General features: G+C 51.6%; 1 protein-coding gene across 2 annotated transcripts in view; it reads right to left on the bottom strand.

Moving 5' to 3' along the window:
- Positions 1–13173, bottom strand: part of CNTN4 (contactin 4) — a 398511-nt gene extending 385338 nt beyond the window's left edge. For both annotated transcript variants that reach the window (XM_036333343.1, XM_036333344.1), the window contains exon 1: positions 12994–13173. The gene's annotated coding sequence lies outside the window, so the exon portion shown is untranslated. The remainder of the gene's footprint in view (positions 1–12993) is intronic.
- Between the last annotated feature and the right edge of the window lie 1519 nt (positions 13174–14692).

The following is a 14692-nucleotide window of genomic DNA, read 5'->3' as shown; positions in this document are numbered from 1 at the left end:
CATGCTTAGCAATACTTGGAAACCAATCTGCATGAAAAATATATTTACACAGTGAATTCTGAGTATTCAAATACATTCAGAATAATGACTATAACATGCAATTTACATACACAAATTACCAATCGACTATAACTCTAAAAATTCTGTTTCCATTCAGACACCGATGTTGGTGTGCAAATTTTTCTATTTTGAAATAGTTCTTAACATTTGGCATGCCTTCCCCAGGCCCTGTAACTCATGAAGATTTGCAGACCTTACAGGAAAATGTAGTTCTGAGAGCTGTGCGTTCAAGCTTAGGTTTTGAACTTCATGCTGATCATTGCACATAAAAATCGCAACCTTAGCAAGGACCTGAGCTGGTTAAAAGCTCAGGTGGGCATACAGGGTCCTGTCATAGGTCCTGCCACTAACTCGCCATGTGATACAATCTCGTTGATTCTCAGCTCTCTAACCGAGGACCTAGGGGTCTTCACAATGCCTAGCTCCTAGAACAGTTACAGGTTTAAATGAGATAATATAATGAAAGCATTTAGCCAGGTGCCTGGTTCACTGTTAAGTGTTCGACTAGCATTACTGATTATAATTAAAATTTAGTTAGAAAACCCATATGTACTTTTTTCTCATAGAATGTCCCCAGTGACTGGACGTATTTCTTCCTAAAAAGAAGTTTCTAATCAGAAAAAAAAGATATTTGAAAACTTATTCTAAAATAAAATAAAAAATAGGACATGAGACATATGTAGATTGACAGGCATGAAGCCATAAAACACAGGGCAACAAGGAACACATTGGGATTAAATTTCCCAAAATGTATCCAAAGACCATCCCACACCATCTATGCCAGTGGTTCTCAATCTTCTGGCCCTTTAAATACAGTTCCTCATGTTGTGACCCAACCATAAAATTATTTTCGTTGCTACTTCATAACTGTAATTTTGCTACTGTTATGAATCGTAATGTAAATATCTGATATGCAGGATGGTCTCAGGCGACCCCTGTGAAAGGGATGTTCGACCCCCAAAGGGGTCGTGACTCACAGGTTGAGAAATACTGATCTATGCCAGGGGTCCTCAAACTTTTTAAACAGGGGGCCAGTTCACTGTCCCTCAGACCGTTGGAGGGCCGGACTATAGTTTTAAAAAAAAAACTATGAAGAAATTCCTATGCACACTGCACATATCTTATTTTGAAGTAAAAAAACAAAATGGAAACAAATACAATATTTGTATTTGCATGTGGCCCGCAGGCCGTAGTCTGAGGATCCCTGATCTATGCTCTTCAACCTGCTGCACTCATGCAATCACCATGGAAGCTTTAAAAGACTCCGTTGTCCAAAACCATCCTCACCTGGAACTCGGTGCGTGCAATGAGCAGCCAGGGCTGAGGGCCACGGGCAGCAGGTGTTTTGGTGGGCACTGGGGTGGGGGTGGTTTTTACTTGCTACAGCCTGATTGTCTCTGTCCCCCCAAAATTCACATGCTGAAACCTAATCCCCAAGGTGAGGGTAAATGGAGGCTGGGCCCCTGGTGGGCGATGAGATAGGGATGGTGGAACCCTAGTCAATGGGACTAGTGCCATTCACTAAAGCTGCCCCGCCTAATGACCCCAGGCCACTGTGTGCACCACATTCTCTTTCTCAAGCGTTCTTTCCAAGCCCAACCTGCAAACCCTGCTCATCTTTCCACTTTACTTCCATTATTAAGTCTTCCCATAATCTCTAGGCACCTACCACCATAACATCCCCCATCACACTGTAATCATGGGTTTTCTTTCCACACGTAGCAAACTGCTCCTTGAGAGCACATTGAACATGACTTTTCTGGAATCTATCCTTAAAGTTGGTCACAGAGGAACTCACTAAAGGCGGATCAGTTACCTTGATGGTAAGATGACAGAATCGTACGGGAGGTTCCCGAGATCAGCACAAGCAAGAATGGCTTGAAATACCCCACCAACGCGGGCTACAAGGGGACCATGTTCCCAAAAATGCAAATACTTCCCTACAATGATGCTGAAGCATTGTGTGCCCCATTCATGTGACCATATTCTACTGGAATTTCTAAAAATTAAGTATATTTTATCTATGCCACTAGATTCTGATCACCCTTTGGCCAAACTGTACTGTACCTTTCTTTAAATCTGTCATATGACATTCCTGATACAAAAATAAGAATGTTGATTAGATGTGGCCTAGTCACAGGGAACCAATTAGTTCAGTTAAGAATATGATTTAAACCAGTGGTTCTCAACCTGTGGGTCGCGACCCCTTTGGGGGTCGAACAACCCTTTCACAGGGGTCACCTGAGACCATCCTGCATATCAGATATTTACATTATGATTCATAACAGTAGCAAAATTACAGTTATGAAGTAGCAACGAAAATAATTTTATGGTTGGGGGTCACAACATGAGGAACTGTATTTAAAGGGCCAGAAGGTTGAGAACCACTGATTTAAACCAACTCCTATCAATCTTTAAAGTGAATATGAATCCCCTGAGAAAATGAGCATCCTGATACAGTAGTTCTGGGGTGGGGGAATACCGAACTCAGGGTCAACTGCCTGCTGCTTCAAAAGCCAGTACTTGGAATGATGAAGGAAAGATGGTTTATTCAGGTGCCAGCAACCTGAGAAGATGGTGGACTCCCACCCCAAAGAGCATCTCAACAGTTCAGTGTAGGCAGGGGTTTTTATCAGGAGGGAGAGGGGAAGCAGAACAAAGAAATTAGAGGGAGAAGGTTGAAAGTTCTCTTCTTGTAAGCCAGCACAGTCCATTCTGCTGATTATCTTGAAACTGGTCAAGCAGAGGTCTGATGTTTATGGTTAAGAGTCAGCAAGTATCCTGGTACAGGAACATCCAGTTGCTGAGTTCAGCCTCCTCCCCAAAAGCTAGTTTCTGGAACTCTTACACAAATATGCTGCTTATCCATGGGTTACATATTAGGTAACAATTCATATTCTATAAAAACACTTTTAACAGACACACTATTAAAAGGATAGAGGGGTGGGTTACAGGACAATGTCCTGCATTTCTCCCAAGCTCCCAGGAAACGCCAATCTAGAGATGAAAATGGCACCAAGGTCCTGGGCAAATCCCCTATGTCACTGATGTCCTGTTTTGAATGACTGCCTACCTCAGCCCAACTGGAATGGACTTTCCTAGTCGAGAAGTAGGGAACCCAACATCAAGGATCAATAGCCAATTCAAATATAATTCCCACGGATGGATAACGTGTTATATTATTTCTCGATATACGAGGACAGCCCCTCTACCTTCAGTTACTCAGGTCATGGTGGAAATCGGAGGATGTGAAATCCATCCATGTAATTATGTTTCTGTGGCTCTAACATCTACAAGCCTATGAAGGTAGACATGGCGGGATTTCTACCAAACTTTCCACTGAAAGTATTCATTGGGCCGAAACCGGTTTGGCTCAGTGGATAGAGCATCGGCCTGCGGACTGAAAGGTCCCAGGTTCGATTCCGGTCAAGGGCATGTACCTGGGTTGCGGGCACATCTCCAGTAGGAGATGTGCAGGAGGCAGCTGATCGATGTTTCTCTCTCGTCGATGTTTCTAACTCTCTATCTCTCTCCCTTCCTCTCTGTAAAAAAATCAATAAAATATATTAAAAAAAAAAAAGAAAGTATTCATTGGGGCTTGAACAGATATGTGGCCTGGTGGCCAGAGAATCACTTAGAAACTGCAGTACGCGCTGTATCTTGGCCATAATCTAATAGCAGAGAATGCTGAGCTTTAATGGTGAGAAGCCCACAGTCAGGCTGATTTCTATGAGAGAATCACAGGTTAGGTTCTATATGGTCTAAATACATGGATGGGGGTCAGTCACGAACTAACATTCTCATGGGAGTCAGCTTAGTAGGTAGCAGGGGAAACACAATGGAAAACAGTAAATAAGTTCTTATTGTATGGTTAGAAATATAGAAAGAAATATAAAAGTAATTAAGGCATCTAAGTCAGGAGGGTAAACGATGAACTATAAACAAAACACTGTTATTTGACTTCCATAAACAAATAGTAAACCTACACACAGGAAGGAGGCAGAGAAACATTCATTCTTTAAAGGTTATACAAATGCATGGAAGTAAAGTAGCGTGAACCTCTCTCTCTTCAGATGTGTCAACTTCCCTGGCAGCGCACATATTAACAACACGCCAGTCCTCACTGCGGCGCTCGAGAAGCTGTAGACTCACAGCACCATGAAGAATGCTCTTCAGAGTAAACACGAATGGACCCCTTAGCGCTGCATTCCAGATTTTAAAAATGTGTACACCTTCTTTATATTTAATTCTCCTGTGACTAAAAGCAACGCGCTTAGATTCCTGTTCTGTGGTATGTGGGCAGGTAGGTCCCCCCCTCCCCTTTTCCCCCCCACACCCCCAGGTTTGCAGGATAGGCTGCCACTGAAGGAGGAAGAATGCGCAGAATTCACTATTTCCTTCTTGTTAATAAGGAAGATTCTTGACGGCAGCCAAAACCATGTCTCCAAGTGAAACCTCAAATAGCGCTACCGCACCAGGGGCTCTCTAATCGTGACCCTAAGATGAGGACAGCATTGCTGCCACGCCGCCTAGGGAGATGGCATGTCTCCCCACAGATGAAGTCACTGGATGGGGCATTTTAAAAGAATGACATTTCATTTATTTCTTCAACCACACAAGTATCAGGCTGAATGAGGCATCAGGAGAATAAGACTGGAATGATAAGTTCAGCTATTTTAGGAATGGTCTAATTGCATCCTGGGCAGCAGGCTGTGTGTTTACACAGCCCTGCAGGGACCCCCACCCCCCAAACCCCGCCCCCCCACTGCAGAATGAGGAAAGTGACGCTGAGAGAGGTCACGCTGAGAGGGGTAAAGGCCCTGTTCTGACTCAAGAGCCAGCAGCGGTGGATCCAGCATTAGAATCGCCCATCTTCAGGGCTTTTGACCTCGCACATCACAAACAGCGTCTGCACCTGTGCGGACTGGCTCCCACCCTAAAACTCGGATTAACAGGAGCTCCTCACATCCTGGTCCTTTTCTTAACAGCTAACCTTCATGTACTGATGGGAGGAGCTACATTAGAAGAAAATGACTAACGTTTGTAAAAGCTCGTTAACTCCTAAGAACAAAAGACTGCTGCTTTGAATAACAGCAACGATTATTTTCCCCAAAGTACTCATCTCTGTTACAGCCCATACTATAGACTAGGACAGTGGTCGCCAACCTTTCAGACCTCATGGACCGCCAGTGGTCTGCAGACCACCGGTGGCGACCACTGGACTAGGTACTGGCGAATTGCTACTAATGAAAGAACTGAGCGGCACTTGTGGAAGCATGAATTCACAATAACTGGGTTTCCACATGCACACATGTCCCCTCAACGTACCTACGGGGTCTCAGTGACGCTAAGAAAGAAAAAATAGAAGGGAAGCTACTAGGAATTCTTTAAATTTCTCCTTATTGCTGAGAGTATTACAGATGTCCCCTTTTCCCCCACTGACCCCTTCCTCCTCACTGCTGTCCTCTGCCCAGGCCTGCACCCACTGCTGCCTGTGCCCCAGGCTTGTGCATCGATGCATATCAGTTATTTGGTTGATCTTCCCTCCCCCCCGCCCCTTCCTTCGGAGATCCTTCAGTCCGTTCCATGCTCCCATGTCTCTGGATCTGTTTGTCAGTTTATTTTGTTCGTTAGATTCCACTATGAGTGAGCTCATGTGATACTAGGAATTTTAGGTTAGAATCTAGTAGCTGGTGGATGAGACCTCGGAATGTGCTGAAGACAAGAGAAAGGCACGTGAGTGGCCAGCGAAGACCGGGTGCTCAGGGGGCAACCTTTCGGGACATTTACTGCTCAGCAGGTAGGACCCCCCCCCCTCCCATCGCCCCACACAGAAAGCTTCGGGACCGTGATTCTCCGCCAGTGAACACAAATACAGGTGACAATGCTAGCAAGGCAGTGAGGCCACTTCTACCGCAGGACGGCCCACTCGACCTCTCGGTCCCTCCCGCAGGAGACGGGAGGAGACGGCCGTGAAGGAGGGTGAGAAAGGTCCATGAGACCCTCCTCTCATCACGAGGGAGTCTTCAGCACCCCCCTCAGAACACGCTCACACGATTCAAGGCGGTGTGAGTGGCTGTGGACTTGACTTTCAGGTCCACAGACAGGAAGAAGCAGCGAGTCCAAGTGGCCAGTTCACAGGAGCAAGGGACAGCGCAGACGGTCACTGTCTGAGATGGGCCACTGTCCCACTGCCCCTTGGAATGTTGGCTGCCTGAACAAATACACAAGCATCTGCATGCACCATGTTCTGTGTGCACTGCAAACATTACAGCTCAGGGCTGATGCTGGGCTTGCAGAGGGGGTGCTGCCCACAGCACCTGGTGAGGGAGGCCCCACCAACTTCACTCACAGACTTCACACATGGCTATGGGGAGGGTGGAGAGTATGTTCTAGATCAGTGGTGGCGAACGTTTTGAGCTCAGCGTGTCAGCATTTTGAAAACCCTAACTTAACTCTGGTGCCGTGTCACATATAGGAATTTTTTGATATTTGCAACCATAGTAAAACAAAGACTTATATTTTTGATATTTATTTTATATATTTAAATGCCATCTAACAAAGAAAAAATCAACCAAAAAAATGAGTTCGCGTGTCATAGGTTCGCCATCACTGCTCTAGATCCTACGTGGCCTCTGCTTCAGCCCGAGCCTCTACTCTAAGCTCATCATGATGACCCTGCATCATGTGGAAGGAAATCGTATTCCCTACTGGTTTCAAGAGGGAAGGAGTATCATTTTACATTTGAAAACACCAACTATTGTGAAAGACAAACCTCTATTTTCAATTGCTTAGTTCCAAGAACTGGGGATAACGTGCTTGTGTTGTAACTTTTCCCAGGAATGAGCAGCATTACTTACGGAGCCTGACCTCTTTGAGGATGTCCCTCCGCTGATGAACCACAGTAGAAGCGGTGGGCGGGCTCCGCTTCATCCGCTAATCCCGCGGAGTCTGGAATCAATAGCTGGCTAACAGCTCATCACATGAGGCACCAACGACCAACAGTCATCTTTGCATCTGAGAGCTGAAGAGCTCTCCTGACACTGATGATGAGACTGAGGTTGTGAGGCTCCGATGCTGGCCGTGGGCCTGGAATCAGGCCTCACAAAACATGTGGGGGTTGAGTCATGCCATTTTTCTGTTCGATTTTCTTCTCCTCCTACCTGGACCCTTCTCAGCGTAAGCACACTCCCCTGGCCACATCTGTCCTCCCCGGAAAGTTCCAGGACAAGCTGACGAGGCACAGGTGGCGTGAACGGCCAGGCCAGGGCTTTTCTGTGGACAGCCTTGCAGGGTACAAGTATTTTTATACACAGGAGTTCAGCCCAAAGGTGGCGAGGACATTGTATCGGTGACAACAAAGGAGCGGTCTGTGCTCATTTCAGAAACCTCAAGATCGTTACGGAGTCAGCGGCACTTCTGCATCCTACCCTCATTTTCTCGGGAGGCTGAGTCCCTTCCCAGAATCGCACCATTTTGATTTCATTCGGAGTGAAAAACAGGTATTCTGAGGGTTCTGAGCTGAAATTACCGGGCTCATATACGGAAAATATTTTCTCTTCCAAAAACCATGAAAATTGTTGACTTTGGCTTTTAATAAGCAAAAAGAACCCCTAAAACCTTATCTAAAAAGGAACCAATCTTAGAGCCAGCTCTTGCCTTCTCAAGTCTTAAACACCAGAAGCACCTTTTAAAATATTTCCTACCCCAGCTGCTGACCCGTTTGTCCACCATCACCAGCTCCAGGTGACACGAATGCTCCGGGCACAGGTGCTGTGGGGAGTAAGTGGATTTTCGGTGCCCGCCCTGTTGCAGGCGGGAGTTACCGTAAAGGGTGTTCGCAGGCGCTCAGGAGGGGAGGCCTGTGCTGAGGACCCGCAGGCAGCGCTCACACACCATCTCAGAACCGGTGCCCGCACCACCTGATTTCATAGATGTGCCCAACTAAGTGGCCTAATGCATAGCGTCTTCCAACGAACTGAATAACCCTAGGAACTGCCCGGTGTCCCTTCACACAGCGGATGATACTGAAACCCAGGAAAGGCCGGGAAGGTGCCATCACATACAGTTCACGCGGCGATTACGGGCTGAACTTAGATCTGGGAAGAATCTGTCTGACTTCCAATTTCAAGCCCTTGCCCTTCTCAGGGACTCGCACGGTGCTGACAGGTGAATAACTTACAGAAGGGGGAGCGACCGTCTGTCAGGAGTTCCCAGGTTTTATCACTGAACGCCCAGCATCCTGGGACCCGCTCACTCTCAGGAACACTAGTAGGACTGGTCCCCTTCATGGCGGGTGCTATCACGGGTGTGGAACACCACCCATCAGGGGTGCATACGGAGATGGTCACCATACCCACACCCCAGTGGTACCGAGAGAGGCTTAACCCAGAAACATGGCATACAGCCTCGCGGGAACCGTTATGAACATGGCGGGAAAGACGCCAGAGGAGACCAGACCTGGAGGCCGTGTGAGCAAAGGTGCAGAGAAAACCTCACAACAGGTTCCCCAGTGGGGAACCAGCCTGGCGGGACGGCTGCTGTGGGCCTGAGAAGGGGACCCCCTAGGAGGTCCAGGGTCAGCCTCCTAGAGGGGGCTGGTCACATCCCCTCTCAGCTCTGCAGGGAGGGAGGTATGGCAGGAATGACAGCAGATGCCACACACTTCCGCACGGGACCTTTGCTTCATTCTAAGGGCATGGAATTGCTGTGAGGGACACAGGCAACTGGCATGCAGGACGAGTTCAGGAAAAATCAGAAAACTAGATTTCCACCCTGGCCGGGTGGCTCAGTTGGTTGGAGTCTCATCCTGATATGCCACGGTTGTGGGTTCAATCCCCGGTCCGGGCACATATAAGAATCAAACAATGAGTGCATCAACAAGTGGGACAACAAATCGATGTTTCTCTTTCTCTTGTTCTAACATCAATCAATCAATCAATCAATCAATAAAGAGGGAGAGAGAGAGGCACAAACTGGACAATTTGCTCATCAAAATGAAAAGACCCCATGTGGGTGGCAGGGGGTGGGGGAGGGTCCTGGATCCTGACCCAGATAAACCCACATCATATTGAATTCACTGCAGCACATTTTAGATTCGATGCAGTTTATTTTCCTTCCTTGGCATTTTTAAATTCTCCAACTTTTTCAGACAGACAGAAGGAAGAGCAGTCCAGCAGATACAGCAAGAAAAGTAGTGAAGCAAGAACTAAAAAGCGGCAGAGTGAGGCTGTTAAGAAATAACTGGGCACATCTCTGGTGAGAGGACTGCCCCCTGCGCAGGTGCTGTCTGAGAACCTGGCTCAAGCCAGTGACTTCCCTCCTCTCAGCCGGCTCCCCTCCGCTACCCGGCACACCTGTCTGGGAGGGCAAAGAGCTGGGGAAAGTTTTCCAGCACAGTGAGCACTGTGCATGTATTAGCATTTTTTCCTTATATCTGTCCGGGTTTCTCCACCAGGAAAAGGGGGGGGGAAGGAGGGGAGTGACATGCGGTGAACATGGACAAGACCTCACACATCATAACTGCGCGTCGGAGAACGCTGTCCCCCACCCCGCCTCCCTCACAGTGAGTCCTGGAAATGGGGTGAAAACTAGAGATCCGACGACTCGGGTCTGGGCACGGACCTTCCTCAGGTCTGCCTCCTTCCCATGCTTGATGGGGACGAGCAGGGAATGAGCAGCCGGTGCTGTGTGGACAGCTGCACAGCTGGGTGAAGGCTGGGTCTCCAACCCCACCTGGAGGAGTGCTGTCACCATCACCCACCTGGGCCTTCACACGAAATACGTTTACTTCTCATCTGACTTCCTGGATTCGCCTGTACAGCTGTTAACCTGCCCAATCTAACACCGCCCAGCTCGGTACCTCACACAGATGCAGCCCAAAGTGTGCAGCTAAGGAAAGGGGGACTCAAGGGAGTTATCAGGTGATCTCGTCCACCATCACGACTGTAGCAGGTGGCAGGGCCACATTCAGTCTGAGCCTCCCCCATCCGCACATTAGCCCATTGGTTATAGGGCTCAGGTCCCTGGCTGTTCTGCAGTGGACACAGTGCCAGGGTGCAGACACAGTGCCAGGGTGCTGCATGGCAGAGGCACAGGAGAGGACAGAGCACCAGAGGTGCAGACACAGCTGAATGGCAGGGCCAGAGGTGCTGAGAGGAAGGTAAACAGTCCCACACCCTCAGTGATCCCCAAGGCGGGGCGGACACCCCAGGGGCTGCCCAAGCCGATCGCTGGAATACAGAAAGTCAGCATTGGAACTGCAGTTTCATAACCTTCCCTTTTCTTACCCTTCAGTTGCCTTCAGTGTGTTTCAGAAGCAGTCTACTGCCACACCAGGATATGTGTATAAGGTATAAACAACCCTAGTGATGTAGGTCAAATGTTCTTCTGATAATATACAATCAAAATAATACGGAGATCAGCAAGTCCAGCTAATAAGTCGGGGCTCCTTCACCAGACTGCACCGCTGGGCTCCCGGAAATAAAAACTGCGAACCTCTTGCATCTGTGCGCACAGGCTTCTCGCTGCTGACCATGGGAAGTAGCTTAACTCTATTTAAATCACATACAAGCCTGCTGTCACCAAAGATGAAATGCTTTAGATAAAAAGGGAGATTGAGACTAACGTTTACCATGCCTATGTCTTGGAACATAGAATCCAACAGGTTAAAACTTTTCTCGGACAAACTTGGCTGAAAAGACAGAGCTATAATGGGTGGGGTGGGGGGGAGTAGATTCTGCTGAGGAGCTTAATTATTCAGAGATTCAGATTACCTTTCGTTTTTTAAAATATATTTTTATTGATTTCAGAGAGAAAGGGAGAGGGAGGTAGAAACATCAATGATAAGAGAATCATTAATTGGCTGCTTCCTGTACGCCCCCTACTGGGGATCAAGTCTGCAACCTGGGCATATACCCTGACTGGGAATTGAACATGAGCTCCTAGTTCATAGGTTGATGCTCAACCACTGAGCCATACCGGCTGGGCTACCTTTAGTTTTTAAGACCTAAATTGAAGGAACGGATATCCTGTGCACCTTTCAGAAGAAAAATTCTAGCTGAAATATTTAGTGGGTAGAGGGAAGATTCGAAGACCTACTTCTGAATAAAGAGGAGGGAGAACTAGTAAAATAGATGGATGATGACAAATCCAACATCATTGGAAAGGCCTGTTCTCTATCAGGGCTAAGGACCCCCCTCCCCCAATGAAGCCACCACAGAAATAGGTGCAGAACTGACCACCCTCCCCCATGAGGAACTGGAAAGTGCGCTCATACAGGCTGCAATCAATGCCAATCTGCTCCTACTAAACCTTCACGTGGCTCTGACCTGCCCCTTAAACAAGTCATTGCGTAGGTAGTCTGGGCCCCTCCTTGAAAAAGGCCAGTTTTCCCAGCTTGGCGCCTACCTGGCAGGGTCCAGACTGAAAAACAACAGGTTGACGCCCCTCCTCCCCAAGCCTGGCAGTGAAGCCAGTTTAAACAAACAGCAATCAATAGGTTCTCCAAGGCGGCCACAATCAAACCGCCCTGAAACCCGTTCCGAGCCTCAGAAATCACAAGCCCAGGCCCCGCGGAGATGCACACCGGTCTTGAATGAAAAGATGAGGAATAAAGTTAAGGGGAAGGTGAATTTTCTCAGGAACGCCACGGAAATCATCTCCAAGGGCTGCTTCCCCGGCGCGAGTTTTTTTTGTTTTTTTTTCTCTCCCACGGGGCAGAGACAGAGAACCAACTTGCCCATCAGCCCAGAGGAAGTGCCAGGGGACACCAGCCTGGTGGACGCCCGGGGCCCCTCCCTTCCCTAAGCGGCCTGCACCTTCAGCCTCAGAAGCACCAGAGAAGGAATTGTGCCTGGACACATCCGGTTCCCATCACAGCAAAGAGCACAGGGCTCTCATGAAATTCAAACCCAGGGTCCTCAGCAAGCATTGGCCCCAGCCAGGTAGATCCCAGCAGGAAAACTAGAGAAAGTTCGGGGAGCATTGCTCCTCCCCAGCCCCTCCCTGCAAACGAACCCCCACTCCCTTGGGGCCCCCCTGCACGCAGACCCCCACTCCCGGGTCATCACCCCAGCTTCCCCTGCACTCCCTGGGCCTCCTGTGCGCGCTGCAGATGCGGAGACCCAGCAGCCAGCAGCGTCCCCAGCAGCCTGTCTCCTCCTTGCGGGCTATGCCGATGCCCATGTTTTCAGGCACAGGACACCCCAAGTGGCTCAGGGAGACCTGGCGCCCACGTTCTGCGACCCTCCTGTCCACACCTGTCACAGCCAGAAAATACAGACAGGAAGCACAGAGGGGACACGCTGGGCCGCAGACCCCGCTCCCAGGGCACCAGTGGCTGGGTGTCAGAGGGGAGCCCAGCTCGACGGAGGAGTGGGGGTCTCGCGGAAGGAGCCAGGAGGACCCCGCCTCCAAAAGACTGCAAATACTCCCCGAAGTGGCCGGAAATGAACAGCACCCCACACACACTAGCCCCCTAGGCAGAGCGGGTTGCAGGGACGCGCCACTGAGCAGGGACCCGGCGGGTGGCTGGCACGCGGGGCGTCCCCAAAGCCTGGGGTTCCGACACCGCGGTCCCCAGGGCTCCGCTACCTTCGCCCCAAGTCCCGGCCCCGCAGCCCAAGTTTGCCGTCCACACTCGCGGGGCCAGGCGCCCACAGGGGCACCCGCAGGAAGGCTCGCCCGGGTGCAGGGCCGACCCCAAGGTCCCCGTGGCAGGACGGCACTGCGCCCCCAGCGGGGTGGCGCCTCGCAGCCCAACAAACTTATTCCTGCCGAGGAGCAGTGGGGGGCCGCGGGGCAGCGGGCCCGGCCTCCTCCAGCTTCGGGTCCGGCGACACTGGAGCCCGGAGCCCCGCTGCACCGCCGCCCCCAGGACCTGCCCCGTCCCCAAACCCAGAGCCGGCCACAGGCAACGGGCGCCCCACTCACCTCAGCACCTGCGCGGCGCCGCCACAGCCCAGGCGCAGGCACCGGGCACCCGGCGCCGTCTGTGGGCCGGCGGGGAGGCAGCGCTGCCCACTCGCCACCAATCCGGGTGGAACCCGGGCTCCGTGTGGGGCCGGGCTCCCGCCTCCTCGCGCGCGGCGGCGGAGAAAACCTGGCGCTGCAGCTCCGCGCGGCTGGCGGCTCCAGGCCGGGAGGAGGGGCGCCTGGGGAGGGGCGCGCGGGAGGCGGGCGCGCGCAGGGGCTGGGGGGAGCGCAAGGGACGGGGTGAGCACAAGGGAAGGGGTGCGTTCAGGGGATGGAGCGCGCACAGAGGCCGCGGGAGCGCGCAGAGGGGAGGCGGGGCGGAGGCCTGAGCATGCTCGGAGCTCGGCCGGAGCGGCGGGGCACACCTGCGGGTCCTGCCCGCGAGGAGACCCCCAGGCCCAGAGCGCAGGACTGGGGCAGGGGCCCCGCCTGAGTCCCAGACGCGAGACCACCTCCTGGGTTCCCAGGCCCGGTGCGGACAGGCGCTGTGGCGCTTAGCGACTGGAAGGTGCCGGCACGATGCCGCTTCCTTTACTACCTGCGGACTGGGGCCCATGGAGGCGCGACATGCCCGCGTCCCCAAACCTCAGGCCTCGGGGAGACGCGGGACCGGAGGCCCTCTAAGGCGCCCTCGCCAGGGAAACCACAGTCTTCTGGGGGGCGAGGGGTCCAGGCCAGGGGTGGGTGGAGGGACTATGGAGAACTTGGGGAGTCGGAGCTTTGGGAAGGTCTTACCTGCCTGTCCCCAGGCGGAGGACGCTGGCCGGACAGGCGGTGTCCCCACCGCGAGGCTCCCCACGGGCTTGCAGCGGGTGTGGGCGGGGGCGCTGTCGCGAGGAACTGTGCGCGCCTTAGGGGGGCTCTGCTGTTCTAACGCATGTGCTTTCGGACAGTGACCTTACCATGGTCCCTGAACAGTATGGGCCTCCTGGTTTCCCGCAGAAATGGCTCTCCTCACCCTGCTCCCAACTCAGGGCAGTGGGAGAGATGGGCCCAGCGCCCCGTCCATCCCTCCAGCGCCCCAGGCTGGGAGGGTGGCAGGCGGGTCGGCGGGGGAAGAAGCTGCGGGGAGGAGCAGGTCTGCAGGGAGCTCCCAGCACCCCGGGCCCGGCTCCCCGCTGTGGGGACCCCGCCTCCGCTCAGAACCCGGATCCTTCAGCCCCAGCACAGCGTCCTGCCCTCTCCAGGGCCACGCAGACCTCCCCTGCCATCTCCCTGGTACCGGAAAGGCGACAACAGGGAAACTATTTTAAACCACTCAGTAAGCAAACACCCAACTCCCACAAATATAAGCAGCCACCTGCTTCACTCCGCGCTTTCTGTTGGAATTCCTAGTGGGAAGCGCACATTCAGACGTGGTGGGAGGTGGCGGTGTGGTCCTTATCACTTCAGCTCCTTCCCTGTCGCTGAGATTCAAGCTCCGGAGGAAGCTTTTGGTTGCGCCCCCCCCCCTCCCCCCATGTTTCTTGATTGGTTAAACCTGGAGAGAGAGGCTAAGCATCTTCCCTTGGTGTCGTGTTTCTCTTTCTCTCTCAGAAGCACTTTTGCGAACTGCAGCCTTGGTGAGGCAGTTGTTTTTCATGATAAATAACTAGTTAAGACGAACTGTCTCCACTCTGAAGGCTTTTGCTTTTCTGCCAGAAACAGGACTTATAAT

The sequence above is a fragment of the Myotis myotis genome, unplaced genomic scaffold, assembly GCF_014108235.1.
Source record: "Myotis myotis isolate mMyoMyo1 unplaced genomic scaffold, mMyoMyo1.p scaffold_m19_p_13, whole genome shotgun sequence".
In the NCBI taxonomy this organism is placed as follows: Eukaryota; Metazoa; Chordata; class Mammalia; order Chiroptera; family Vespertilionidae; genus Myotis; species Myotis myotis.
Note: the sequence above shows the minus strand (reverse complement) of the source record. Positions and strands in the feature narration are given on the sequence as shown.